The 27817-nt window shown below is 39.6% G+C and overlaps 1 long non-coding RNA gene across 2 annotated transcripts in view; it reads left to right on the plus strand.

Moving 5' to 3' along the window:
- The window catches only part of LOC129143604 (uncharacterized), a 213199-nt gene extending 185707 nt beyond the window's left edge, over positions 1-27492 (plus strand). For both annotated transcript variants that reach the window (XR_010155541.1, XR_008547227.1), the window contains exon 3: positions 26991-27492. This is a non-coding gene — a long non-coding RNA (uncharacterized LOC129143604). The remainder of the gene's footprint in view (positions 1-26990) is intronic.
- Positions 27493-27817: the final 325 nt, after the last annotated feature.

The raw sequence follows: 27817 nt of genomic DNA on the forward strand, positions 1-27817 counted from the left end.
TCTGGGTGGGGTAAAGTGAATATTTAAAAAACCTTGCATGGGAAAAGTTTACCAAATGGAAAATTGCAATAGATTGGACTTTTTTGGACCTAATTAATTATTATTATTATTATTATTTTGAGACAAAGTTTTGCTATTGTTGCCCAGGCTGGAGTGCAATGGCATGATCTTGGCTCACTGCAACCTCCACCTCCCAGGTTCAAGTGATTCTTCTGCCTCAGCCTTCCGAGTAGCTGGCATTACAGGCGCCTGCCCCAACACCTGGCTAATTTTTTTTTTTTTTTTTTTTTTAGTAGAGACAGGGTTTCACCATGTTGGCCAGGCTTGTCTTGAACTCCTGACTCAGGTGATCCACCTGCCTCAGACTCCCAAAGTGCTGGGATTACAGGCATGAGTCACTGTACCTGGCCTGGGTCAAATTAATTAAGAAGTAAATAACAAAATACAAAAATACAGAAAATAAAAAAAGTGACAAATATTTTAGACAAAAAGTAAAAATCACCAGTATGTGCAATTCATGTAAATCACTAAAAGTCACTAAGATTCCAATAAAAAATAATGAGGCTAGGACCTCACAATTCATACATGAGAAAATTAAAATTGGGTTTTTAAAGGCTACATTAGAAAACAATTGATATAAATTCATTTACTCCTTTCTTCCCTATGAGAAATTTTGTATATGAGTTGGGTTCCTTAACTCAAGTATATGACTATATATATATTTGAGTATAGGGAGTAAGCCCACAACTTTTCAATGAATACATATCTAAGGAAGCTATAAGAAGAAAGTAATTCACTTATATAAAAGTTTAAGCATTACTTATTAGATGTACAGCATGCGCTGGGAATTCTGAAAAATACAAAAGGTACGTAAGATAAGCCATGAAGTTTAATCTAATGATGAACATGCAGTTAACAAATGGGATTCTCATTTCATGAATAAGTGCTATGAAGTCTCTTGGGCTGGGTGAATTACAACAGAAACAGCTCTATGCTAGGACACCAATAGACTAAGAGTAATAATTTTTGCAACAAAGTCTTAATTATTTTTTGATTAATAAGAAATAACTCATTAAAAAAGTCTCGATATTCTTTAGAGGCAATCTTCTGGAATAAAAAGCCTAGCAATCAGAGATATAGGGATTTATTTTTGGGGTTTTTGTTTTTTTTGTTTAAAAACGAAAGTAGGTTTTATTATAAGATTTGACTCTCCTGGGGAAATGAGCTTAAGATAGGAACAGACTTCCTTAAATTCTTTTCAAAAGAACAAAACACAAGGCAAAAATATCAATTATTCTTTCAAATTTAATAATTTCCAGCCTATAAAGGATAAAATAGAAAAAGTTAATAGAGGACATTAAGACTAACCTGCAGGGTGACAATGGAAAAGTCACTTAAAAGCTTTACATATCAACTGGCCTTATTGGTGACTTGATATTCATGATCTTTAGTACGTCTTCGGCCCCTGGAGGCTTGTCATTGACGTATTCTTGTGATCCCTTCCTGTTCTAAAATCTGACATGATCTTAGAGACCATCTCATCTTAACAGAGACAACGGAGGGGAGGAAGTGCTACGGTCTGAATGTCTGTGTCCTCTAAAATTCATATGTTGAAATTTGAATTCCCAAGGTGATGGTATTAGGAGGTGGGGCCTTTTGGAGGTGATTAGGTCTTGAGAGCAGAGCCCTCATGAAGGAAATTAGCCCTTCTAAAAGAGGTCCAAGAGCGACTCCTAGCACCTTTCACCACATGAGGACTCAGCAAAATGGCGTCATCTATAAACCAGAAAGTTGGCTCTCATCAGACATCGAAGCTGCTGGCTCCTTGATCTTGGACTTTCCAACCTCCAGAACTGTGAGAAACAAAGTTCTGTTGCTTGTAAGCCACCTAATTTAAGGTATTTTGTTATAGCAGTCCAAACAGCCTAAGGCACGAAGTTATAAATAGGATAATTCACTATAATATCTCAGAACTGAAAGTGCTAATAGCATGTCAGCTCCAAGAGAGTTGTGATTTTATTTTCTGATGCATTTTCAGTACCTAGGCTAATACCTGGCCTATAGTAGAAACTCAATAAATATTTATTGTAAGAATAAGGAAAAAAGGAAGGAAATAAATGTGTTACTAGGTTTTAAAAGTCCATTTGGTATCCAGCAAAAAACAAACAAACAAAACAAAACAAAACAAAACAAAGGAAAATACACCCATCTCAAGGCATATCATCACAATATTTCTCAATTCTGGGATAAAGAAAAGGCCCCAAAGAAGATCGTACAGACTTCGAGAGGAGGGAAAATTAGTATATACAAAAATCAGAGATCAGAGTTGATTTAGAATTGTCAAAAGCAACACTGATAATTACAAGTCATGGGAGCTATGCCTTCAACAGAATAAGAAAAATGATTTCTAGCTCAGAACTCAATACTCAGTCAAACTGTCAATCAAATATAAAGGTAAAATGCAGTCATTTTCAGATGTAAGTTCTCAAAATTTTACCTTAAAAAAAGTTTCTTAGAAACCAACTGGAATATATGCTCCACCAAAGTGAGAGAGTAAGCCAAGAAAGAGAAAGGTGTGAGATACAAGAAACTGAGGATTCGGCTCAGAAGAGAGGTGAAGGGAGCCTGCAGGCTGTTAGCTATGCAAGAGTAGAGTACAGTAACTCCACCTACAAGCAGGTCAGAATGTTCTTCCATTTCTATATTTTTATAAAAAGGAGAAATCGTTAAGTACTTGATACATCTAAATATCTTGAGAGAAGATTTAGATGATGAGTGGAGTGAGTGAAGATTGGATTAGTTTTTTTTTTCAATCAACTAACAACAAAGAAGACTTATTAATCATAGGAAAAGTAAAAAATTTATAAGGAAATAAAAGTTAGCATAGGGTACTCCATATCTCGGTTGTGAAAGGAATTTACAGACATAGGAACACTGAGAATGATATAACCAACAGTATAATACAACAGTATAAAAAGATGAGAAGCCTTCATGAGTGGGTAGAGATGGAGGTAGTGTGAGAGAAAGCTAGACCTTTTTCTTTGTTAGGGAAAGTCAATAGAGAATGTTTAAAACTGGCCAGGTGCGGTGGCTCACACCTGTAATCCCAATACTTTGGGAGGCTGAGGCAGGCAGATCACCTGAAGTCGGGAGTTCAAAACCAGCCTGGCCAGTATGGTGAAACCCTGTCTCCAGTAAAAACTGCAAAAATTACAGGCGTGGTGACACATGCCTGTAATCTCAGCTACTTGGGGGGCTGAGGCGTGAGAAGAACCAGGAGGTGGAGGTTGCCGTGAACCGAGATCGCATCACTGCACTCCAGTCTGGGTGACAGAGCGAGATTCTGTCTAAACAAAAAAAAAAAAAACAAAACAAACATACAAACAAAACCCTGTAATATGAAAATATCAAGATATAGCAATATAAACATATTATTTTTATTTAAAGCATCAAATGAAAACAAACTTACCTCAGTTTGACTTCAAACTGTCATTTTTCCAGTATTGCACGCACAGTCCCTACTCACAGAGCTTAGGGCCTACTATGCTCCTTCTGGCAATGGTGATAAGTAACACAACATTTAGATAGTTGGCTAGACATGAGCCATTAGATTGGCTGGTGTGACAGAGTGCATGACATAAAGAAGAATGAAAACATATTTATTGAGAGCTAATGACATACCTGGCTCTGTGCTGGGTTCTCTCCATTATTTGGTTTTCTCTTTTAATCTCGTTTGTTTGAAAAAACAAATAACACTTGTCTATGAATGCCTTAGCCTGAAGAATAGAGAAGAAAGATATTAACCAACCCCTGATCTGTTTGTTTTAGAGTGATATGTGTTAAAGATGCTCACCACCAAAGCTAATGCATAAATTTTATGTTATAAACATCTGAATGGTGTATATGATTTTATTGTAACACTATACATTCTAACAGAAGAGTTAGAGGTCATTGTTTATATTGATTCCTTCTAAGCACTAGTTTACCACCTTATTTATTAGCTTAATTTTTTATTTGTACGTGCTCATTTTAAATAGGGGCCAAATCATAGAAGGAGGGTTGGTTACTATGAAATATAGCTGAAGAAAAAAAGATAAATGCAATGGGTGTACAAGACATTTAAACAAAGGGAAAATTTGGTTAGCTCAAAAGGTTCCAACTTTTGGATCCTACTTAAGAATATACTCCATAGAGTTCGAGGCTTAAAGATAACAAAATTCTTAATTATATTTTATCTATTCATCAAATTGTAGCATGCTTTTTGATCACTGGTTATATATGCCAATCTTAGTTTTGATTTTCTTTAAAACAACACCTCTTGAGCTCATTGTAAGAAGCAAGGAGTACCAGTCAAACTGAAAATCATAAAACACTAAGGGGTGTGGATTTTCCCAACAACTTTAATGGGGGCTATTTACAAAATCTAGCTTTCAGCATTTCACTGCATTTCAGTCTTGCTTTGAAGCCCACATTACTCCAACCAGTTCCTGTCACTACATGAGAACCACAAAATGTAGATGGCAAAATTTACAATGTTGGGTGTCCATCTTTTTATATCCAGTGACAGAAAATGAAATACACTTCAACAATACAAAGACATGGACTGGTGGATATATACATGCTTATCACTAATTCAAGACAAATTTCAAAATGAAAACACAGACGATCCATCCATCCAGGTCCTCATGCACCAGGGCTTTTAAGCAGTATTATTAATGGATGTTAGGCACACACAGAGCCAGAAAATGATGTTTCATTATTTTTAAAACAATGTTTTGTAAACACATATTTTATTATTAATTATTGAAAAGAGTTTACCATCCTCGTTAAAACTTTTATTTATTTATTTATTTATTTATTTTTATTTTTTTGAGGTGGAGTCTGGCTCTATAGCCAGGCTGGAGTGCAGTGGCATGATGTCAGCTCACTGCAACATCTGCCTCCTGGGTTCAAGTAATTCCCCTGCCTCAGACCTCTGAGTAGCTGGGACTACAGGTGCGGGCCACCACCACCACTACAGGAGCGGGCCAAAAAAAAAAAACACAATTTTTTTTTGTATTTTGGTAGAGACGGGGTTTCACCATGTTGGCCAGGATGGTCTCAATCTCCTGACCTCATGATCCTCCTGCCTCGGCCTCCCAAAGTGGAAGCTTTTTATTTTTGAGATGAGGAAATGGAGACACTGGTAGGTTGAACAACCTTCCCAAGGTTGCATGATTCTTAATGAAGAAATTGACTTTTAAGTCAACAAATATGTAGTTTTGTGTTTTATTGTTTAATTATTCATTCATTCATTCAAAAATATTTTTTGAGTACCTGCCATAGGCCTGACACAGGAATACAGAGATTTAAAAAAAAAAAAAAAAGAGAATCTCTTCATTCAAGAAGCTAATAGTCAAGTGGCAATGATAAGAACTCAACCAAAGACCACAGAGTGCTTGGTTGAAAGTGAAGGTAGGTTGGTGAGGCAAACCATGGTAAAAAATGAAATTACAGATGGAGCCAGGGGTCAGACTATAAAGCACTTTAGAGGCCATGTTAGGACTTTATGTTCCAAGTATGATAGATAGCTTGTGGGGCATTCTGAGCATGGGCATGACATGATCAGTTCTATCATGATCATTTCTATTAGTTATATCATGTTGCCTCTCTCAAACAATAGTTTATTCATAGCACTGAATGTTTGGTTTACTTAACACTATAGCTATAATTTCCTGTATTTTATTTCAAATACTTATGTCTACATTTTAGTTTGAAAGACATTCCAAACTATGTTCAGCAGAGAACTCCTAACTTTGATAAAGTTGATGCTTCACAAGCAAACCAGGCAAATTTGCTACGTTTGAGAATCAGATGTTCTATTCCTTTATTTGAAGATCTAGGTTCCCTCCTCAAGATTTCTCTCTCCTATGAATCTAAGTCGTTTTCTTTCACTCATAATTTCCAGTGATATCTAAACAGCAATAGTGACTTTTTCCAGAATAGTTTAAAACCCACTGCATTTTAAAGATGCAATTACAGCAATACTAGAAAAACAAAACCTAAAAACAACAACAAAAGCTATAGCTTATCTCCCTAGAGAGCATACATCTTGGACTTTGTGGAATAGTCCTGATTTCAAATATTTTGTCTCTATGTTCTAAAAGATATTCATACTTATTGCCTCATTATCTCCAGTTCAGAATTGATGATCACTGTACTTGTTTCATATTGCACAATAAAGTGAACTTAAATTTGTCCAAATAGCATTCAACTGACCTCATATAACTACACAGTCACTTTGGAAATATGCTCCCATCTTTTCATATCTATCTTCAATAAAAGAAAGTGTTATGAAAAAATGCAATTCTTAAGGAATGGGTTATGACCTTTTCTTCCTTAATTTTAAGTCTGCAAATTTTAACAGTCTTGGAAATAGACACTCATCTTTGGTCTTTGGGCAATTAACAAGTTATTTTAGCTGTAGACCATTTTTCATTAATATTTCACTAGTAGAAATTTCCAAAAAGAAGAACAACTCATAAGAGAGAGAGAGCAAGAAAGAGAAAAAGGGAACAAAGGAAGAAAAGGGGATTGGGGTGGGGGGAGAAGACAGGAAGGGAGGGAGAAAAAGAAGAAAACATTCTTCACCTACTAGCTAGAAAATATTTTATATTAATTTGAAGACTCAACACATTATAATTAACTTACTTCTATTTGATCAGCACCCAAAAGCTGCAGCTTTGTTCCACTCTTATTTTTAAACATATTTTGGATGCTGTAATTTGTTCATCCTTTTATAGTTCCAACCTGTACCAATAAAATTAGTGTGCTATGTTACATAGATATTTAGCAACATATACAACTAATTTTAATCAGATTTTTGTTTTACAAAAAACAGAATAACAAAAACATTTATTGTGAATAATCTTGACAGAAATCAAAGATGTCTCTTTAATTTAAATCCAGGTATAGTTTCAGAGTTAACCACAATGGCAATAAATTTGTCAAATGTTCTTTTTCACAAGGTAGACACTTATTCACATACAGATGTATCTAGTGAACAGCAGAACTATGAAGGAACTCATTGAGGGGACACTAGGTTTAGCCTTCACTAGAATCTCTTCAAGGCCCCCCCCCCCCCACTTTTTTCCATTTGTAAGTGGAAAGGCGATATCACACATAACAAGTTTAGCACAAAGCCTGACACATAGTAAGCTCCTGATCTGTGTGAACTATTTGTTATGATTAAGTTGGCCCCCAAATTCTCCCCACAACCCTACTGTCCAAAGACAGCTGCCTTTATGCACACATCAACTGTCAGGAGACCACAGTGATTGAGAGTCGGAAAGTACCTCAGAGGTCTTCGAGTTCAACCTCCCACATTTCACAGACGAGGAAACTGAGCCTTAGGTGGTAGAATATATGGCTCAGGGGAACATAGTTATGAGATTTCCTGACTGTGTTAATTATGCATGTTTCCTGACTGCCAGACCCATTTATTTCCTGTCATTCAAGCTGAATCCAATTCCCTCTTATACAGCGGTGATGCTCCATACCGTATAGTTACCAGCATTGTCTGGGGATTTGATTGGTCTCCAGGCTGAGGCTCTAGCCCCAGGATACAGTTTACAGGGTGGGCTTCTGGTTGGAAGACTGGCATGGAGGGTGGGAACTGGAGACTGGAGATGTGCTTTGATGCTTGGAGAGGGGAGCTAGAACTGTCCGTTTAAAGCATATATCATGTCACTCCTCTGCCGGAGTTTTTCAGTCCCTCTTATCTTACTCAAAATAAAATCCCAATCCTGGCCGGGCGCAATGGCTTACGCCTGTAATCCCAGCACTCTGGGAGACCGAGGCAGGCGGATCACTTGACGTGAGGAATTCAAGACCAGCCTGGCCAACATGGTGAAAGCTTGTCTCTACTAAAACATGCAAACAAACAAACAAACAAATAAACAATTAGCCAGGTGTGGTGGTGCAGGCCTGTAGTCCCAGCTACTTGGGAGGCTGAGGCAGGAGAATCGCTTGAACCCGGGAGGCGGCACTCCAGCCGGGACAACAGAGCGAGGTTCCGTCTCAAAAAAAAAAAAAAAAAAAAAAAAAAAAAAAAAAAAAAATCCCAAATCCTAACTGCAGCCTGCAAAGATGGGAATAATGTGGCCCCACTCACCTCTCTGATGTCTACTTTTACCGCTGTCCACCTCCTCGCTCTACACCAGGCCTCACTGGCTTCCTTGCTGTAGTTGGAGCATACCAGGTACGTCCTGGCTACAGGTACTCCTCTGCCTGGATCGATCACTGTCTCCTGACATCGACATGCCTTCACTTTGTTCAAGTCTCAGCGCGAATGTCAACTTACTTGAGAGGCCTTCCATAACCTTCCCTATGCAAAACAGCATCTTTGCCCTGCTCCTCTCTTTTCCTCTCAGCCTGCTGTATTTATCTTTGTGGCATTGACCCTTAGCTGACATTTTGATGGATGCTCATTTATTTGCTTGTCGTGTGTGTCTGCACTAGAATGTGAGCTTGTGAGCTCAGGGACTTTGCCACGTTTGCTGTTGTCTTCAGAGTCTAGAAGGGTGCCTGGCATAGAGTAGGTTCATTAAGTGCACATTAAATGAATGGAGGAAAGGAAGCAAAGAGAAGGGGTCTGTACGCTTGGCTGACTCTACCAAAAATTCTGGGCTGAGATGGAAGCATCAATATGAATGACTTTAAAGACCACAGCAGGGGATTCTCTTATGTGTTTAGGCCATCCACTTGTTTAAATATATGTGCTTATTTTTGTCGGCCTCACTCGCTCCTTTGCAAATGTCATGAGAGTAACAACTTTGATTCTCTGCTATATCTCCAGCACTAGACCAATATCTGGTACGTAGTGTTTAATAAATTCAGTGAATGAATTAATAAGTAAAGTTTTTAAAAGGGGGAAGGATAAAGAATATAATATGGATATAAAGTATCTAAAATAAGTTTTGAAAATGAGCCAGGCCTCCTATTTCCTAATAAGCTCTTTACATAATTTGGCCTCTGCAAAACTTAAAAAAAATGCTTAAGAAACTGAATTCTTAAAAAATATATATATATACACATATATATACACACACACATATATACATATATTTTTGTTATCTGTGTACCCTGTTTGCTATCAGTGAACCCTGTTTGGATGACAATTCTCTAACATTCTCTCATCTACTCGAGAAATATATTTAGAGAATCAACTATGTGTTGGTCACTGTGTTAGATGCTACAATATAATTGTGAGGGAAAGAGACATAATTCTTACCTTATTACACTCACAATCTTGTAATGAAAGAGATATTAAACAAATAAATACATTAATGGCTTCCTATCTCATTGCTGATTGCATAAGTGTTCCGAGGAAAGCGAACAAAGTTCAATAAGAGAAAATAACAGATTTATGTGAAACACATTCTGGCAAATTCAATCCATGGCTGTCCCTCCCTAGACCCTGAAGTCATAAGCTTACGTATGCCCTGTGGGTCTAAGGGGTGGTTCTAGTACCATTTACCCGAATGGAGCTCTTTACTGGGATATCAGGCTCAAAAGAGTCACCACAGGGTTCTGTTAATTTGATAAGAGATATTTATCTGAAACCTCCCAGTGCTACCTGAAACTTGTGAGATTTCATAGACATAGCATTTACTTCCTCTCTTAATATCAGCCAAAATCTCTCAACAAAAACAATAGCAATAATTATAGGAAGCCCTTCTCTATCTCTTACTCTGCAGAGGGCAGCATTCTCAGGTTTTTACATCTGTTAATTCATGTATAAAGTGCTACTATTATTATCCCTATTTCACAGGTGAAGCATCAGGCACCAGGAGGTTAGGTGACTCGTCAAGGTTGTACAGCTGTTAGGAGCAGACCTGGGTTCTTTCATTGTCTCCCAGTTAATCATCTTTTGTAGTTCAACAACTCTGAGGGTTCTGGAGATTTTATAGGGAAAGTACAGAAGTGCTCTTTTGTCTTTTATCATAAACTCAAATTCCAAACAAGTTGTCATTGCCCAACAGGTAGATAAAGGTCTTTCAATTCTGTATTTAACAAAAGGATGAAGGCTTTTGCTGGAAATGTTAGTTTGCTGCCTCCCATTTCTAAATTCAACACTGAAATATAAACTGTGAAATACAATTTCTTTTCTCCTATCTTTCTGGTTCTTTGTGAAATATGTGGAAGCACATGTGGCTAACAAATTTCCCCACCCACTGCACTGCCATGCTGAAGCCATTCATTGACCCCATCAGGCCCTCAGATGTCCCACAAGCAGGAAAAGCACTAAGTGAAGCAATGTTCTAGTCAGTGTGACAATTTTCAAAGAGAAAATCTTCCTTGTGTTTCCCCCCCACCCTCTGCCCCCCCCACGGACAATCAAATAGGAGGCAGTATATCTGTCAAGCTAGCTTTTTTGGTCAGTACATTTAAAAAATCCCACTATCTTTGAGAAAAATTGGATGTGTGAGTCTATATCAGTGGTCCTCAACCACAGGTGATTTTGCCCCGAAGGGACACTGGGCAATGTCTCAAGACATTTTTAACGGTCACAACTTGTGGATGCTACTGGCATTTAATGGGTAAAGCCCAGAGACACTGCTAGACATCCTGCAACACACACAAAAATCCCCCTTCACCTTCCATCCCAAAGAATCATCTGGCCCCAAATGTAAGTAATGATGAGGTTGAGAAATAATATGATGAGCTTGGTCTATAATAACGTACTTGTTCTTATGTTCTAAAATGAAATAAAATAAAAATGTATTTTTTTTTGAGCATCTCTCATATGCAGAGTCCAGTGATAGGTCCTGGGATAAACTCTTGATCTAAAAGATCAAAAGAGAGAAAAGACATAAAAAGCAAATGGCAGACTTCTGCTTCTGGGAAAATGGAATAGATATACTTTTCCCTATTCCTTCCTCCAAGTACAACGAAAAACGCTGGAAATTACATGTAAAATAAATATGAAGGACTTGAAAAATGTTAAAGAAGATGGCAGACTGTCTAGGGAACTTGAGATTCAAGGAACAACATGGTGGTGAATTCCCTGGATTTATTTTTGCCTCATATATCCCAGACTTGGTGTGAAAAAAATCTGGGAAGCCAGAAATGTTGATAGACACAGATGGGGAAAAAGCCAAAGGACCATGAAAGAGACAGCCTAGCAAGACAGAAAACATTCAGACAATACTTTCTCTAACTCCAGTCAAACACTACAGAAAAGACTACATATAGCTAGCCCCACCCACCCCATGGCAGCAAATACCAAGTGGGGAGCTTAGACTTCTATCATCAAGGCTGAAATGAGGTACCCCAGCATCTTTGCAGGGGCAGTCAGAGAAGGCCAAGTAGGGAGCCGGGATTTCCATCCCTACCAGTCAGTGACAAGGACCCCTCCTTGTTACAGTGTCAGTGGAGTTCACATCAGGAGTCTACACTTCCACTCTACCTTGCAGTAATAAGGTACCTCTCCCTCTCCTCATCAGAGTGGTGCCAGAGGAAGCTTCATGTTGAGTTGGGACTTTCACCATTGCCCAGAAATAGCAAGGTCACTGCCAGTGTGGTGTTAGTGAAGACAATATAAGAGCTAGAACTCTGACCCATGTCCAGCAATAAAAAGGAACATCTCTCTTAGTGTTAATATAAATGTTTTAGAAAAGAAAACAGAACCTTTCAACAGTTAGTATAGGCGAAGAGTTTTCAGACTTAATACAAAAAGCATGAGCTATAAATGAAAAAAATTAATACATTGCCCTTCATCAAAAGTTAAAACTTTTAATGTATGCATTTGGGAAAAATCTATACCTTAGAGACTGTATCTAATTATTCAATCAAGTCATGCTGAATGAATATGTGAATATGTGCAAAGTATCTTTTTAAACTTAACCTGCTGTATGTGATATGATTCAGTTCAGAGTTCATTGAACATCTACTGTTGGAATACACTGTGTTATGTCCTGAAGCACTGGATTTTAGAGAAGGTAATGGAGTGTGTAAATTCAGGGTAAGGAAAATCAAACACAAGGCAGCCTTTTAGATAATAAGTATCACCCTCTGGAAAATGAACCAGCTCCTTCAGAACCAAGCATTCTAAAACTTTGGCATTTTTGATGGGCAAGCATATCGCAGTCATTTCTATCAGGTCTTGATTCTATAAATGAATTATAATGTTTTCAGTCAATATTGGCAGAGGCTTGGCAGGGATGCAAATTTTTTCTCTTACTATGTTCTCAGCTGACATCACTTGTGAATCCCAGCACTCTGTAGCACTGTGCCTAGACGTGGCCTCTGAGTTCATCTCAACCACATGCTCTAGGCAGTGCTTACCAACTGATCAGAGTTGATCCTTGAGGAACACCTGTCACAAACTCTGGGTCTGAAAGGTGACCTTGATAAATCATTTCTCCTGCCGTTTGCACAAGATGAATCTCTCGATAACCTTTTTATGTGGACACTGGACTCTCAGGGTTTTGGAGTTTGGTAGGGAGAGGAGATTGCAGGTTTAAACCTTCAACTGGGTCATCCTCCTTCACAGGACTGGCTCTCAAACCGAGTATTTTTCCTAGTCCTCAATAGACACGTCAGCACTCTCCTTCCCTGCTGGCTCTGGCAGAAAGAAAGGGAGAGACAGGGACAAAGGGCTGCCATGGATTCCAGGTGTCCCTTAATGCAGTCCAGCGTGGCCACTGCAGGGACTCTCTGCTTGCCCGCAGATATCCTTTTGAGCGTTCAATTAAAAGGGACATTTGCTGACGTCCGTAGGTGGTGCGCATGGGTCCTGGCAGTTTCAACATGTTGGCTTCAAGCATCGATGTTTATAAGATTTGGGAGACTTTTTGTATTTGTTTCAATGCAAACATTAATGTTGACAAAACCTGAGCTGTTCTGTTTATTTAAAGCCTCAGAAATAACAGGATCATATTATTTAGCAACCTAGATAATATTTTGCAGAAGTTTTCCTGCAAAATGTTTCTAAAGTGACACTGAGAAAAGAAATTCATTTTCTTACTCTTTGAATCATGTTCTTACTCTTACTCTTTGAGAGACCTACTGTAAGCCCTGAATTTCAGTTTCCTCATTCATAAAAGAAGGTGAATAAGACCTACTTAGAGGATTGTTGAAACAATAAAGGGAATGAGTGAATTCTTTTATAACTTTGGAGCAGGGGAAGGCCTTTTAACAATTACTTAAAATCCAGGGGCCACACAAAAAAAACTGATACATTTAAAATATTACTCAAAATTCAGAGGACATAAAGAAAAATGGAACCATTTAAATATATTTTAAAGATATGCAAATCAAATATGAAAGAAAAACCGAAAATAGCTGTGTCATAGCACAAAGAGCTCATCTCTTTCATATATAAAGAGCTCCAAGAAATTGAGAAGAAACAGGCCAAAAAGTTCATCAATAGAGAGTTTATGGAAAAAAATACAAAGACCCCTTATATATATATATATAAAGGCTCTATTTCACTCATCAGAGACAAAGCAAAGTGAAATTACACTGAAATAACATTTCTCACCTATCAGATTGGCAAAAACCCAAAAGTTTAACACACTCTGTTGGCAAGGTTGCAGAGAAATGGGCACTCTGATACATTGCTGGTAGGAGTGCAAAATGGTACAACCCCTGCAGAGGGCAATTTGGCAATCTTTTTCGAAATTACAAATGCATTTACCCTTTGACCCAGCAATTCCACTTCTGGGAATTTATCCTACAGATTACACGTATATACATGAAATAATGAATGCATATTAATATGAGCCTTCATTAATAGCAAAAGATAGACAATTCAACTGCTCATTAACAGGGTACTAATGAAATAAGCCATGATGTATGCACACCACAAAATATTATGCTGCTATAATGCAAAGAATGATGGTGCTTTCTGTATGCTGACGTGGAAAGATCTCTGGCATTTATGCTGAAAACAGGAGCAGACACTATGTATAATGGGCTTCCTTTTAAGTAAGAAAGATGAGAAGTTGGTGGGAGAGAATATATTTGTATTTGCTATATTTTCAGAAAGAAATATTTTTAATATCCAAAAGAAGATAATAGAAATAGTATTCCTTACAGGACACAGAGCTGGAAATAAAATGGATGAGAATAGTGGGAACAATACTGTTTAATATCTCTCTTTTTATATTATTTTGACTTTTAACCATGTGAATTTATTACCTATTAAAAAATAAAAATTTAGGAAAAGAAAGAATTAAGTGAGTTCGTGAACATAAAATACTTAGCCAATGTTCCAGGTCCATCTAAGTGCTGATCATTTATAGAAATTGAAAACATATCCCCAGGTTATTTAATTGGTCTCTGAAGAATTCTATGGCTCTTTCACATAGTGTAGCCTTCAGACTACTGGCATCAGAATGAATCTTCATTTTAAAAAATACCCCAGAAAATCTTCATTTTTAATATGTATCTCAGATCAATACTTGGGTCCACCTCAATGCTTGCATGCATAATCAGAATCTCTGGTGCTAAGACCTAAGAATATAGATTTTTTTAAGTCTCTCCCAGTGATTCTTATGAGCCTCACAGTTTGAGAACCACTATGGTCTATCTCAGGTACACTGTAGAGGGTTTTGGAGGTAGCAAGCATGTAGAAGGACATTTAGGCCATGATTTTGATACCATAGCTAATCTGCTGAGTTCAAAATATACTTCTCTAGCCTTGTGCTCTAAACCTGCATATACAATTTCCTGTTGGTATGGTCACTTGACTGTGTAATAGGGATCTCAAATATAACACATCTAAAATTGAACTTAAACTAACTGGATTGGAATTGATCCCCTGTTTACCCATTTATTCTCTTACCTGTTCTTTGTGTGGTCTTCTCCATCTCAGTCAATAACATCATAAACCATCCAGTTGCTCAAGCTAAAAGTTTAGACATCATTTTTTATTTTTCTATCTATCCTCTTCCTACATCTAATCCATCAGGAAGCCCTATCCTCTGCAGGGTTTGTACCATTGTGTAATGCATGAGAGTGAGCATTTCTCTACTGCTTTCTCAACAGAAATTGAAATTGAGTCTTTTTATTGGTTTATTTATTTATTTTTTTCCCTGTGGTCTATTCAGTTGTGCAAGATAATGAAGTTCTGGAGACCTAATACACAACAATGTGACAGTGGTTAACAATATTGTACTATATACTTGAAGTTTGCTAAGAAGGTAGATCTTAAGTATTCTCAACACACATACACAAAAGGTAACTATGTGAAGTGGGAGATGTGTTAATTAGCTTGATTGTGGTGAAGATTTCACAACGGATACACATATCAATTCATCAGTTGTATAACTTAAATATGTACAATTTTTAACTGTCAACTATACCTCAATAACTTTGGGGAAAAAATGTGAAAAGCAACAGGTATTTGAATATTTGCTAAAGCCCTTTCCTCCTTAGAGAGCCCTGCCCATAGCAAACTGCTAAAAGGTGCCCCCTATACACCAACCTCTGCTTCTCTCTATCCCCACTACCCTGCCCTTGTGCAACCTCTTCCTCACTCACCTGGACATTAAAGTGTCAGTGGCCTCCCTGTTCTCCTGCTTCCATTCTTGCCTTCCTTACACTCTGTTCTTCATCAAATGATCTACTTCAAACATAAGTCCCCTCATGTCACTTTCCTGCTTACAACAGCTTCCCATTTCACTCAGGATAAGACCCTGAGTTTTCTTCATTTTGACCTACAAAGCCTGGGTGATTTTCCCCTTACTACCATTTTTATTTCATTCTGTAGCACTCTTCTTGCTCTCTGTGTTCCAGTCACACAGCCCCTCTTTCTTTCTTTTGAGTGTGCATGATGCTCACCCCCTCTTCAGGGCCTTTGTGTTTGCTGGGCCTTCTGTGTGGAATGTTCTTTCTACTGAGCCTCCCTGTGCTTATTTCTTTGTGTCACTCAGGACTCAGCTGAAATCTCCTCTCTTCAGAGAGTCCTTCCCTGACCACACCAATCCATAGTGCCCCTCTACCACTGCCCCACCCCTGGAGGTCACACTATCATTTTTCCCTGTTTTGTTTTCTTTATAGCACTCGTCATTATCTAATATTATTTTCTGTATTTGTTTACCTCTTCATTGCCTTAATCACTCTCCAGGAATGTCAGCTCCGTGAGATGGGACTCTGCCTACTTTTTTTACTGTCTTGTCTCCAGACCTGAAGCTGTGTGTGGCACATTAGCAAGTGCTCAATAAATATTTGCTAAGGAAATCAATGACCTGCTTCTTATGACTCATGGCGTTGCCTCCACTTCCTCTTCTTCAGACCAACTCAGACTCATAGTCTTGGCTTCAGCTGCCATTGTTTATACCCGTTGCTTCACCACTTTTTTTCAACTTCACTGATGTATAACTGCCAGTTAAAAAATTGTATATATTTAAATTATACAACTGGATGAATTGGTACGTGTATACATTGTGAAATATTCACCACAATCAAGCTAATTAACATATCCATCACCTCACATAGTTATATTGGTGTGTGTGTGTGTTGAGACCACTTAATATCTACCTTCTTAGCAAATTTCAAATATACAGTACAATATTGTTAACTATAGTGTCACGTTGTTGTACATCACATCTCCAGAATCTCCAGAGCTTTATTATCTTGCATAACTGAAACTTTGTACTTTTTGACCATTGATACGGTTTGGCTCTGTGTCCCCACCCAAATCTCATCTTGAATTATATTTCCATAATTCCCACATGTTGTGGGAGGGACCCGGTGGGAGATAATTTGAATCATGGGGGTGGTTTCCCCCTTTACTGTTCTCATGGTAGTGAATAAGTCTCGAGATCTGATGGGTTTATCAGGGGTTTCCACTTTTGCATCTTTCTCATTTTCTCTTGCTGCCGCCATGTAAGAAGTGCCTTTCACCTCCTGCCATGATTCTGAGGCCTCCCTAGCTATGTGGAACTGTAAGTCCAATTAAACCTCTTTTTCTTCCCAGTCTTGGGTATGTCTTTATCAGCACCATGAAAACAGACTAATACAATAAATTGGTACCAGTAGAGTACTGAAAAGATAACCCAAAATGTGGAAGCAACTTTCGAACTGAGTAACAAACAGAGGTTGGAACAGTTTGGAAGGCTCAGAAGCCGCCAGGAAAATATGGGAAAGTTTGGAACTTTCTAGAGACTTACTGAATGGCTTTGCCCAAAATACTGATAGTGATATGGACAATAAGGTACAGGCTGAGGTGGTCTCAGATGGAGATGAGGAACTTGTTGGGGACTGGAGCAAAGATGACTCTTGTTATGTTTTACCAGAGTGACTGGTGGCATTTTGCCCCTGCCCTAGAGATTTGTGGAACTTTGAACTTGAGAGAGATGATTTAGGGTATCTGGCAGAAAAAATTTCTAAACAGCAACACATTCAAGAGGTGACTTGGATGCTGTTAAAGGCATTCAGTTTTATAAGGGAAGCAGAACATAAAAGTTTAGAAAATTTGCAGCCTGACAATGTGATAAAAAAGAAAACCACATTTTCTGAGGAGAAATTCAAGCCAGCTGCAGAAATTTACATAAGTAATGAGGAGCTGAATGTTAACCCCAAGACAATGGGGAAAGTGTATCCAGGGCATGTCAGAGGTCTTCATGGCAGCCCCTCCCATCAAAGGCCTGGAAGCCTAGGAGAAAATGGTTTTGTGGGCTGAGCCCAGGGTCCTCATGCTGTGTGCAGTCTAGGGACTTGATGCCCTGCATCCTAGCTGTGACTAAAAGGGGCCAAGGTACAGCTCAGGCTGTTGCTTCAAAGGGTGCTTCAAGCCTCAAGCCTTGGCAGCTTCCATGTAGTGTTGAGCCTGCAGGTGCACAGAAGTCAAGAATTGAGGTTTGAGAACCTCTGCCTAGATTTCTGAAAATGTATGGAAATGCCTGGATGTCCAGGCAAAAGTTTGCTGCAGGGGCGGGGCCCTCATGGAGAACCTCTGCTAGGGCAGTGCAGAAGGGAAATGTGGGGTTGAAGCCCCCACACAGAACTGCTACTGGGGCACTGCCTAATGGAACCGTGAAAAGAGAGTCACTGTCCTCCAGACCCCAGTATGATAGATCCACCAACAGCTTGCACCTTGAGCCTGGAAAAGCCAGAGACACTCAACACCAACCTGTGAAAGCAGCCAGGAGCGAGGCTATACTCAAAAAAGCCACAGAGGCAGAGCTGCCCAAGACCATGGAAACCCACTTCTTGCATCGGCATGACCCGGATGTGAGACCTGGAGTCAAAGGAGATCATTTTGGAGCTTTGTTTTTGAGACAGAGTCTCACCCTGTCACCCAGTCTGGAGTGCAATGATGCAATCTCAGCTCACTACAACCTCCACCTCAAGCAATTCTCCTGCCTCAGCATCCTGAGTAGCCAGGATTACAGAACTACACCACCATGCCCAGCTATTTTTTTGTATCTTTAGTAGAGACGGGGTTTCACCATGTTGGCCAGGCTGGTGTCGATCTCCTGACCTTGTGATCTGCCTGCCTCAGACTTCCAAAGTGCTGGGATTACAGGCATGAACCACCATGCCCAGCCTATTTTGGAGCTTTAAAATTTGACTGCCTCACTGGGTTTTGGACTTGCATGGGTCTTGTAGCCTCTTTGTTTTTGCCAATTTCTTCCCTTTGGAATGGCTATATTTACCCAATACCTATACCCCCATTGTATCTAGGAAGTAACTAGCTTGCTTTTGATTTTTCAGGCTCATAGGTGGAAGGTACTTGCCTTATCTCAGATGAGACTTTGGATTGTGGACATTTGGGTTAATGCTGAAATGAGTTAAAACTTTGGGGGACTGTTGAAAAGGCATGATTGGCTTTGAAATATGAGGTCATGAGACTTGGAGGGGTTGGGGCAGAATACTGTGGTTCAGCTTTGTGTCCCCACCCAAATCTCATCTTGAATTTTACTTCCATAATTTTCATGTGTTGTGGGAGGGACCTGGTGGGAGATAATTTGAATCATGGAGGCGGTTTCCCCTATACTGTTCTTGTGGTAGTGAATAAGTCTCAAGAGATCTGATGGTTTTATCAAGGGTGTTCATTTTTGCATCCTTCGCATTTTTCTCTTGCCACTGCCATGTTAGAAGTGCCTTTCACCTCCTGCCTTGATTCAGAGGCCTCCTCAGCCACGTGGAACTGTAAGTCTAATTAAATCTGTTTTTCTTCCCAGTCTCGGGTATGTCTTTATTAGCAGTGTGAAAATGGGCTAATACAACCATCATCTTCCCATGTCCCTTCCTCTCTGCCCCTGGTAAACACCATTGAGTTTGAGATTTTTAGATTATGTAAGTATGATCATGCAGGATTTGACTTTCTGTGACTGGTTTATTTCACTTAGCGTACTGTTCTCCACATTCACCGTGTTGTCCTAAATGGCAGGATTTCTTTTTTTTAAGGCTGGATAATATTCCATTACACACACACATTCACACACACACACACACATAGTCCATTATGTAAATATATATGGTCCATTATATATATATATATGTTATATATGTATTTCTGTAAATATATGTGTGTATGCGTGTGTGTATATCTATATATGAATATATATATCTATATATATCTGTTATGAACACTTAGGTTGATTCCATAGCTTGTCTATTGTGAGTAATGCTGAAATGAACATGGGAATGCACATATTTCTTTGGAATATTGATTTGATTTCCTTTGCATATATACCCACAAGTGGGATTGCTAGATTATAAGGCAGTTCTATTTTTTTTTTTTTTTTTTTTGTGGAACTTATATACTGTTTTCCATAACGACTATAGTAATTTACATTCCCACCAATAGCATACTAGGGTTCTCTGTTCTTCACATCCTCCCCAAAACTTATTATCTTTCGTCCATCTGATAATGGCCATTCTAACAGGTGAAGTGATATCTCATTGTGTAGTTTGCATTTCTCTAATGATTATTGAAGTCTCTTTTTGTACATCTACTGACCAGTAGGTGTCTTCTTTTGAGAAATGTTTATTCAGGTCCTTTACCCATTTTTAAATTGAGTTATTTGGGATTTTGGTTTTTGTTTGTTTTTCTATTGAGCTATTTCTATTGCTTTCTATTGAGCTACATTTCTTATATTTTGGATATTAATTTCTAATCAGATACATGGTTTGAAAAATATATTCTCCATTCTGTAGGTTGTCTTTTTACCCTGTTGATTGTTTCCTTTGCTGTTCAGAAACCTTTTAGTCAGATATAAGCCCTCTTGTCTTTTTTGCTTTTGTTGCCTGTGCTTTTGGTGTGATATCCAATGCCAAGAAGCTTTTCCCCTATTTTTCTAGAGTTTTACAGTTTCAGGTCTTACATTTAAGTCTTTAATCCATTTTGAGTTGATTTCTATATGTGGTGTGAGATAAGGGTCCATTTTCATTTTTCTGTCGTGGACATTCAGTTTTCCCAATACCGTTAATCAAAACTGCTACCCTTTCCTCATTTTGTGTTCTTGGCATGCTTGTTGAAGATCAGTTCAACGTGGGGTATGTAGATTTATTTTGGGGCTCTCTATTCTGTCTTTATGTCTATACATCTACTACTTAAAAAGGAAGCCAGGAAAGCAATCCTATTTATAATGGCTAAAAAAGGAACAAAATACTTTACCACTTATTATAAGTAAGTTCCTGAGGTATTTCTGATGAATCCGGCTCATCTTTTCTCTCCTGTCGTAACTGCTGTCTTCATTCATGTTCCTGCACCTGATCCAATCATATGAGGTTTGTGTGTGTTTGAGTCAGGGTAGAAGAAGAGTCACGTGGTTTTCAAAAGTGCTGTGAATGAGCTGCTTCACTTAAAATGATAAATCTATAACATTAGATATAGAAGGCCTAGAACAAGCATGGGAGGAGAGGACCAGCCCAAGATAGAAAAGGGGACACAAAAGTGAGATTGAAGACAAATTTTCCTACTGCACATTCTTTCTTTTTCTTTTCTTTTCTCTTTTTTCTTTTCTTTTTTCCTCTTCTTTTCTCTTCTCTTTTCTTTCTTTCTTTCCTTCCTTCCTTCCTTCCTTCGTTCCTGTTTCACCCTTGTCACCCAGGCTAGAGTGCAATGGCATGGTCTTGGCTCACTGAAACCTCCACCTCTGGATTTCAAGTGATTCTCCCATCTCAGCCTCCCAAGTAGCTGAGACTACAGGCAAGCACTTTTGTGCCTGGCTATTTTTTTGTATTTTTAGTAGAGACGGGGTTTCACCATGTTGGCCAGGCTGGTCTGGAACACTTGGCATCAGGTGATCCGCCCACCTCAGCCTACCAAACTGCTGGGATTACAGGCGTGAGCCACTGCGCCCAGCCCTACTTCAAATTCTTTAATAGCTTTGTATTGGAACCTTATCTCCATTCTATCTTCCTGGGGCCCAACTTGCTTAATGGAAAACCAAATCAGGAACAAATAGGACTGGGAGGAGTGGAAGTCACATCTTTTGTGAGCAGGAACAGATTTGAATGTGTGCATCCTAGCAAACATGGTATCACTGTGATCTGTTGCTCTGTGCCATCCACATCTCTTCACTGTAATTAGCAGAAGAATCTAGAGTTTAACAGAAGCAGATCTCACTTTAGTGAGCCATGAAAACAATTTCAACTCTGCTTACCTTGGCTTCTTTGAATTTCAAGCAGAGGAGGTACTGCAGTCCATTTTAAGTGAGACCAGAATCTTCTTTCCTCTTGTTCATTCCTTTGTAAGCTCCTATAAAATAAAACCACCAGATTCCCAGAAGATAAAAATCCATTCTCTCCCTCCCCTTCACATAAGTGCATCCTCACGTATTCACAGGCTTCTGCAGATTTTAATAAGGTCCCCTGTGTGGATCTCTTCAAATACGGGCAAAATACTCAGAGTGAGAAAATGTCACATCTAATCAAGGGTGCTATAAATGCAGCACCCGTGGCAGGCAGACAGCTCACAAGTGGCTTGAACCAAATCACAGTCTTTCTCTGTTGGAAACCAAAATTGAAGAAACTCATTTTGGGTCTTCATTTTGGTTATTTCAATTAAATACTCAGGGTTTTTTTAAAAAGGAAAAGTATATTGGAATTGGGCAAACAGCATATCCTGCTAATGGTGACAGAACCTCAGAACTTTATTTCCTGGAGGAAAAAAAGTGTTTTAGAGACCAGTGAGTGCTCCCTTTAAACATAAACACCTAAACATAAAGGCACAACCACCCCTAGCTCCCAAATTCTTTCTGACCCTACATTTCTGCTTATATTACTGTAACTCAGTTGTCTTCACCCTGGAGTTCTTCAGTCCTATGGCTTTAAGTCAACATTCCATGTTTCGCAGATGTCCAGAGCTTCTCCCAGTGTCTCTGAAAGGACTGGTTCAGGACAATGGTTCTTAACCCAGGTGATTTTGCCCATAGAGGATATTTGTAAAAGTGTAAAACCTGTTTGATTGTTACAACTAGGGAGAAGAGTGGTGCTAGAGGTAGAGACCTGGGTTGCTGCTAAACATCCTCTGATGTTCAGGATGGCACCTCACAACCAAGAATTATTGGGCCCCAGATGTTAATAGTGCCAAGGCTCAGAAACCTTGTCCTAGGGATTTGTATTTCTGTTTAGGCATTCTCCATCACAGCCATTGCAGGCTGCTTCTCTCTTATCATGAGGTTCTGTCTGCAGGCCTTGGCTTGGACCTGAGCCTCTGCTAGTTTCACTGACTGCAGCTCTGAGATTTTGTCCTGTCTCTGTGAGATGCTGCTGCCACTATGTTGATATCAGTAGAGTGTTGAGTTAGGAAACATTACAGTCCTCTTTATTAGACTTGCCCTTCATTCCCCTCTCACATAAAGGTCTCATAGCCTTTGACTGAAGTTTTGGGGTCAAAGAGGGAGAGAACCGCAGAGTTCAGTCAAGAGAACAAATTAATATATATTCATTCAATTGTCCTTTAATTTAATTTTTCTCCAAAGACATTTGCCTGCTAGGACTTTCACATGGTCTGTCTTTTCTCCTGAGAACCTGCCATGTAACTTACCTCTCCTTGCCCTCAATCTGCAGCTGTCAGTCCTGATCTTCCCAACCCTTGCATTCCCAAATCTTCCTCCTTTATTATGCTTTGCTCTCTGTCTGCATAGTCCCCACCCAAACAGCTTTTGATCTATTTCTGCATTTGAAAAACCTCAGAATGGCCTTTGCTAAATCCAAAAGCCTCCAGCTTCAGTATTACACACACACACAAAACTCACAGAAACTTATAAATTACAGTATTTTCTTAAACATACTGTGGATCAAAATTTCAGTCAGGGATCCCTCTGAAACAAGTCTTTGAAGTCTGAGAGGAGAATAAAATTTTATTTTCTCCCTAATGGAGCAAGGAGAGGATATGTGGATTTTCTTTTGTTTTGTATTACTAGAAGAGGAAGAGTTAGCTCCAATGACTTGTTTCCATGGCTCTATGGTTGGCCCAGATAACCTGTTAATACCTAGGTGTATCAGTATTCTATTTCTATGTAACAGATTTCCATGTGGTTAGCAGTTTAAAATAACATCCACTTATTATTTCACCGTTCTGTTGATCAAAAGTCCTGCATGACATGATTGGATTCTCTGCTCAAGGCATCACAAAGCTGAAATCAAGGTGTCAACTGGACTGAGTGCTCTTCTAGAGTCTCTGGGTAAGAATCCACTTCCAGATTCATTCAGGTTGTAGGTAGAATTTATTTCTTTGCAACTGTAGGACTGAGGTAGATATTGTCTTGACAGCTCTGCAGGGTAGGTGTCAGCTCTTACAGGCCACTCTCTAGCACTTGTGGCACCCCTCTTTTCAGCAACAGAGAACCTCCTTTACATCATATTTCTATCAAATAAAGTCTCTTTGATTTTTCCTTCTGCTACTGGCCAGAGAAAACTCTTTGCTTTTAAAGAGTTTGAGAGTTAGGCTTGGCCCACCTGGATAATCTCACTATCTGGAGGTATAGTCTGTCATATAGTGTAACTGAGTCACAGGAGTATAAAATCCATCACCTTTAGCCCAGGCACAGTGGCTCACGCCTGTAATCCCAACACTCTGGGAGGCCGAGGTGGGTGGATCACAAGGTCAGGAGATTGGGACCATCCTGGGTAACATGGTGAAACCCTGTCTCTACCAAAAATACAAAAAAATTAGCCAGGCATGGTGGTGGGCACCTGTAGTCCCAGTACTCGGGAGACTGAGGCAGGAGAATGGTGTGAACCCAGGAGGCAGAGCTTGCAGTGAGCTGTGATCGCACCACTGCACTCCAGCCTGGGCGACAGAGGGAGACTCTGTCAAAAAAAAAAAAAAAAAATCCATCATCTTTAAAGTGAGGAAGCATGTTCATCAGGGGGAAGGAAATTTAGGGGACATTTAAATATGCTGCCTGCCACACCAGGTATTGTGGAATAAATTATGCCCCAAATTCATATATGAAAGCTCTAAGCCCTAATGTGATTGTAATTGGAGATAGGGCTTTTAAGGAGGAACTTAGGGTTAAATAAGATCATAAGGGCAGAGTCCAAATCCAATAGGATTGGTGTCCTTTTAAGAAGAGAGAGACACCAGGAGTGCAAACTCTCAGAGGAAAGGCCATGTGGAGAGAGCAAGAAGGCAGCCATTTGCAAGCCTCTCCAGAGGCCTCTGGAGAAACCAACCCTGCTGACACCTTGATCTTGGACTTCTAGCCTCCAGAACTGTGAGAAAATACATTTCTGTTTAAGCCATCCATTCTGTGGTATTTTGTTATGGCAACCTTAGTAAATAAATTAACTGGACAATAATATCAATGAAAACCTAATTTTTAAAAATTTGGAATTGAGATGGTAGTATTCTTTGATGAAGTTTGAAATACACAAGCCAATGGAAACACACATGCACCAAATGGGGAACCAGGATGTGAGAGAAGACAATATGAAAATTGAGATATAATGGTATGTATCAGAAAATTATGTATAAATACAATCTAGTATAAATCAATGTTCTAAGATATGTACTAAGTGCTAGGGAACACAGAGAAAGTAAAATTGCCATCAAATGGGACTTAGATACTTTCACAGTGTAGGGCACATCCCATCTGGCAGGGTAGGAAGATCTAATCATAGGTTTAGAAGGATGTGGTATGCTTCGTGTCTATATGGTGATATGGTTTGCATCTGTGTCCCCACCCAAATCTCATGTCAAATCATAATCTCCAATGTTGCAGGTAGGGCCTGGTGGGAGGTAATTGGATCACGGGGATGGATCCTTCATGAATGGTTTAGCACCATCCCTTTGGTGTGGTTCTCATGATAGAGTTCTCATGAGATCTGGTTGTTTAAAAGTGTGTGGCACCTCCCCACAACTTCCTCCTGCTTTGGCCATGGAAGACAAGCCTGTTTCCCCTTTGTCTTCTGTCATGATTGTAAGTTTCCTGAGGCCTCCCCAGAAGCTGAGTGGATGCCAGCATCATGCTTCCTATATAGCCCGTAGAACCGTGAGCCAATTAAACCTTTTTTCTTTATAAATTACCCAGTCTCAGGTATTTCTTTAGAGCAATGTGAAAACTGAATAATACAAAAAATTGGTAAAAGGAGTGGGACATTGCTATAAAGATATCTGAAAATGTGGAAGGAATTTTGGAATTGAATAATGGGCAGAAGTTGGAAGAGTGTGGAGGACTCAGGAAAAGAAAGGAAGATGAGGGAATGCTTGGAATTTCCTAGAGACTTGTTAAATTGTTGTGACCTAAATGCTGATAGTGATATGGACAGAGATGACGAGGCTGATGAGGTCTCAGACGGAGTTGAGGAATTTATTGGGAACTGGAGCAAAGGTTACTTTTGTTATGTGTTAGCAAAGAACAGGATGGCATTGTGCTCCTGCCCTAAGGATCTGTGGAACTTTGAAATTTAGAGTGATGATTTAGGGTATCTGGGGGAAGAAATTTCTAAGCAGCAAAGTGTTCAAGATTTAACCTGGCTGCTTCTAAGAGCTCATATGCATGAGCAAAGAAATGAGGTAAAACTGGAACTTATATTTAAAAGGGAAGGAGCATAAAAGTTTGAAAAAATTGCAGCCTGGCCATGTGGCAGCAAAAAAAAGTCCATTTTCAGGGGAGCAATTCAAGGCACTTGCAGAAATTTGCATAACTGAAAGGAAGGCAAGAGCTGATAGCCAAGACAATGGGGAAAAGGCCTTGAAGGCATTTCAAAGAACTTTGTGGCAGCCCGGCCCATCACAGGCCCAAAGGCCTAGGAATACAGAATGATTTCCTGGGTCATGGCCAAGGCCTCCCATCTCCTGCTGCCCTATGCAGTCTCAGGACACTGCTGCCTGCATCCCAGCTGCTTCAGCTCCAGCTGTGGCTCAGAGGGGCCCAAGTACAGCTCAAGTGTGCAAACTGTAAGCCTTGGTGGTTTCCATGTGGCATTAAGCCTGCAGGTGCACAGAATGCAAGTGTTGAGGTTTGGCAGCTTCTGCCTAGATTTCAGAGGATGTATAGAAAAGCCTAGATGTCCAAGCAGAGGCCTGTTGCAGGAGTAGGGCCCTCACAGAGAACATCTACTGGGACAGTGCAGAAGGGAAGTGTGGAGTTGGAGCCCCCACACAGAGTCCCCACTGAGGCACTGCCTAGTGGAGCTATGGAAGAGTGCCACCATCCTCCAGACCCCAGAATGGTAGATCCACTGACAGCTTGCATCCTGCACCTGAAAAGCCACAGGCACTCAACACTGAGAGCAGCACACAACTGTGAGAGCAGCTGTGAGGGCTGGGCCCTGGTAAGCCATAGGAGCAGAGCTAACCAAGGCTTTGGGAGCCCACTCCTTGGGTCAGTGTGGCCTGGATGTGAGACATGGAGTCAAAGGAGATTATTTTGGAGCTTTAAGATTTAACAACTGCCCTGCTATGTTTCAGACTTGCCTGGGGCCTTTAGTCCCTTTCTTTTGGCCAATTTCTCCCTTTTGGAATGGCAATGTTTACCCAATGCCTGCATCTGCATTGTATCTTGAGAGTAATGTTACTGTTGTTTTTGATTTTACAGGTCCACAGGAGGAAGATACTTGCCTTGTCTCAGATGAGACTTTGGACTTTTGAGTTAATGCTGGAATGAGTTAAAACTTTGGAATACTATTGAGAAGGGGTGATTGTATTTTGCAACGTGAGAAGGACATGAGATTTGAAGAGGCCAGAAACAGAATGATATGGCTTGTATCTTTGTCCCCTCCCAAATCTCATGTCAAATTGTAATCTCCAACGTTGGAGGTGGGGTTTGGTGGGAAGTGATTGGATAATGGGGGTAGATCCTTCATGAATGATTTAGCACCACCCCCTTGGTACCATTCTCATGACAAAGTTCTCATGAGATCTGATTGTATAAAAGTGTGTAGCACTTCCCCTGGCCCTTTATCCTGCTCTGGCCATGTGAGATGAGCCTGCTTCTCCTTTGCCTTCCACCATGATTGTAAGTTTCCTGAGGCCTCCCTAGAAGCTAAGCGGATGGCCAGCATCATGCTTCCTATACAGCCTGCACAACCATGAGCAAATTAAACGTCTTTTCTTTATAAATTACCTGGTCTCAGGTATTTCTTTACAGCAATGTTAGAGCTGATTAGTACATATGGTTTCTGGTGAACATTTATTATTTCTTGTTTGTTGACTAATTTAGAAAAACACCAGTCCAAATGGAGTTTTCTGTTTAAAAAGAGAAAAAGTACCCAAAGGGATACTAAGAAAGAAAGGGAAGATACTAAGAAGGTGAGAAACCTGCATTTTCTTCATTTTATATTTCTGGCCAATCTGAATTACATAGTGATTATAAATTGCTTCATAATATAGTGTTATAAAATTATATAGTGATTATGAATAGCT

This window comes from Pan troglodytes, chromosome 2, assembly GCF_028858775.2.
Source record: "Pan troglodytes isolate AG18354 chromosome 2, NHGRI_mPanTro3-v2.0_pri, whole genome shotgun sequence".
NCBI lineage: Eukaryota > Metazoa > Chordata > Mammalia > Primates > Hominidae > Pan > Pan troglodytes.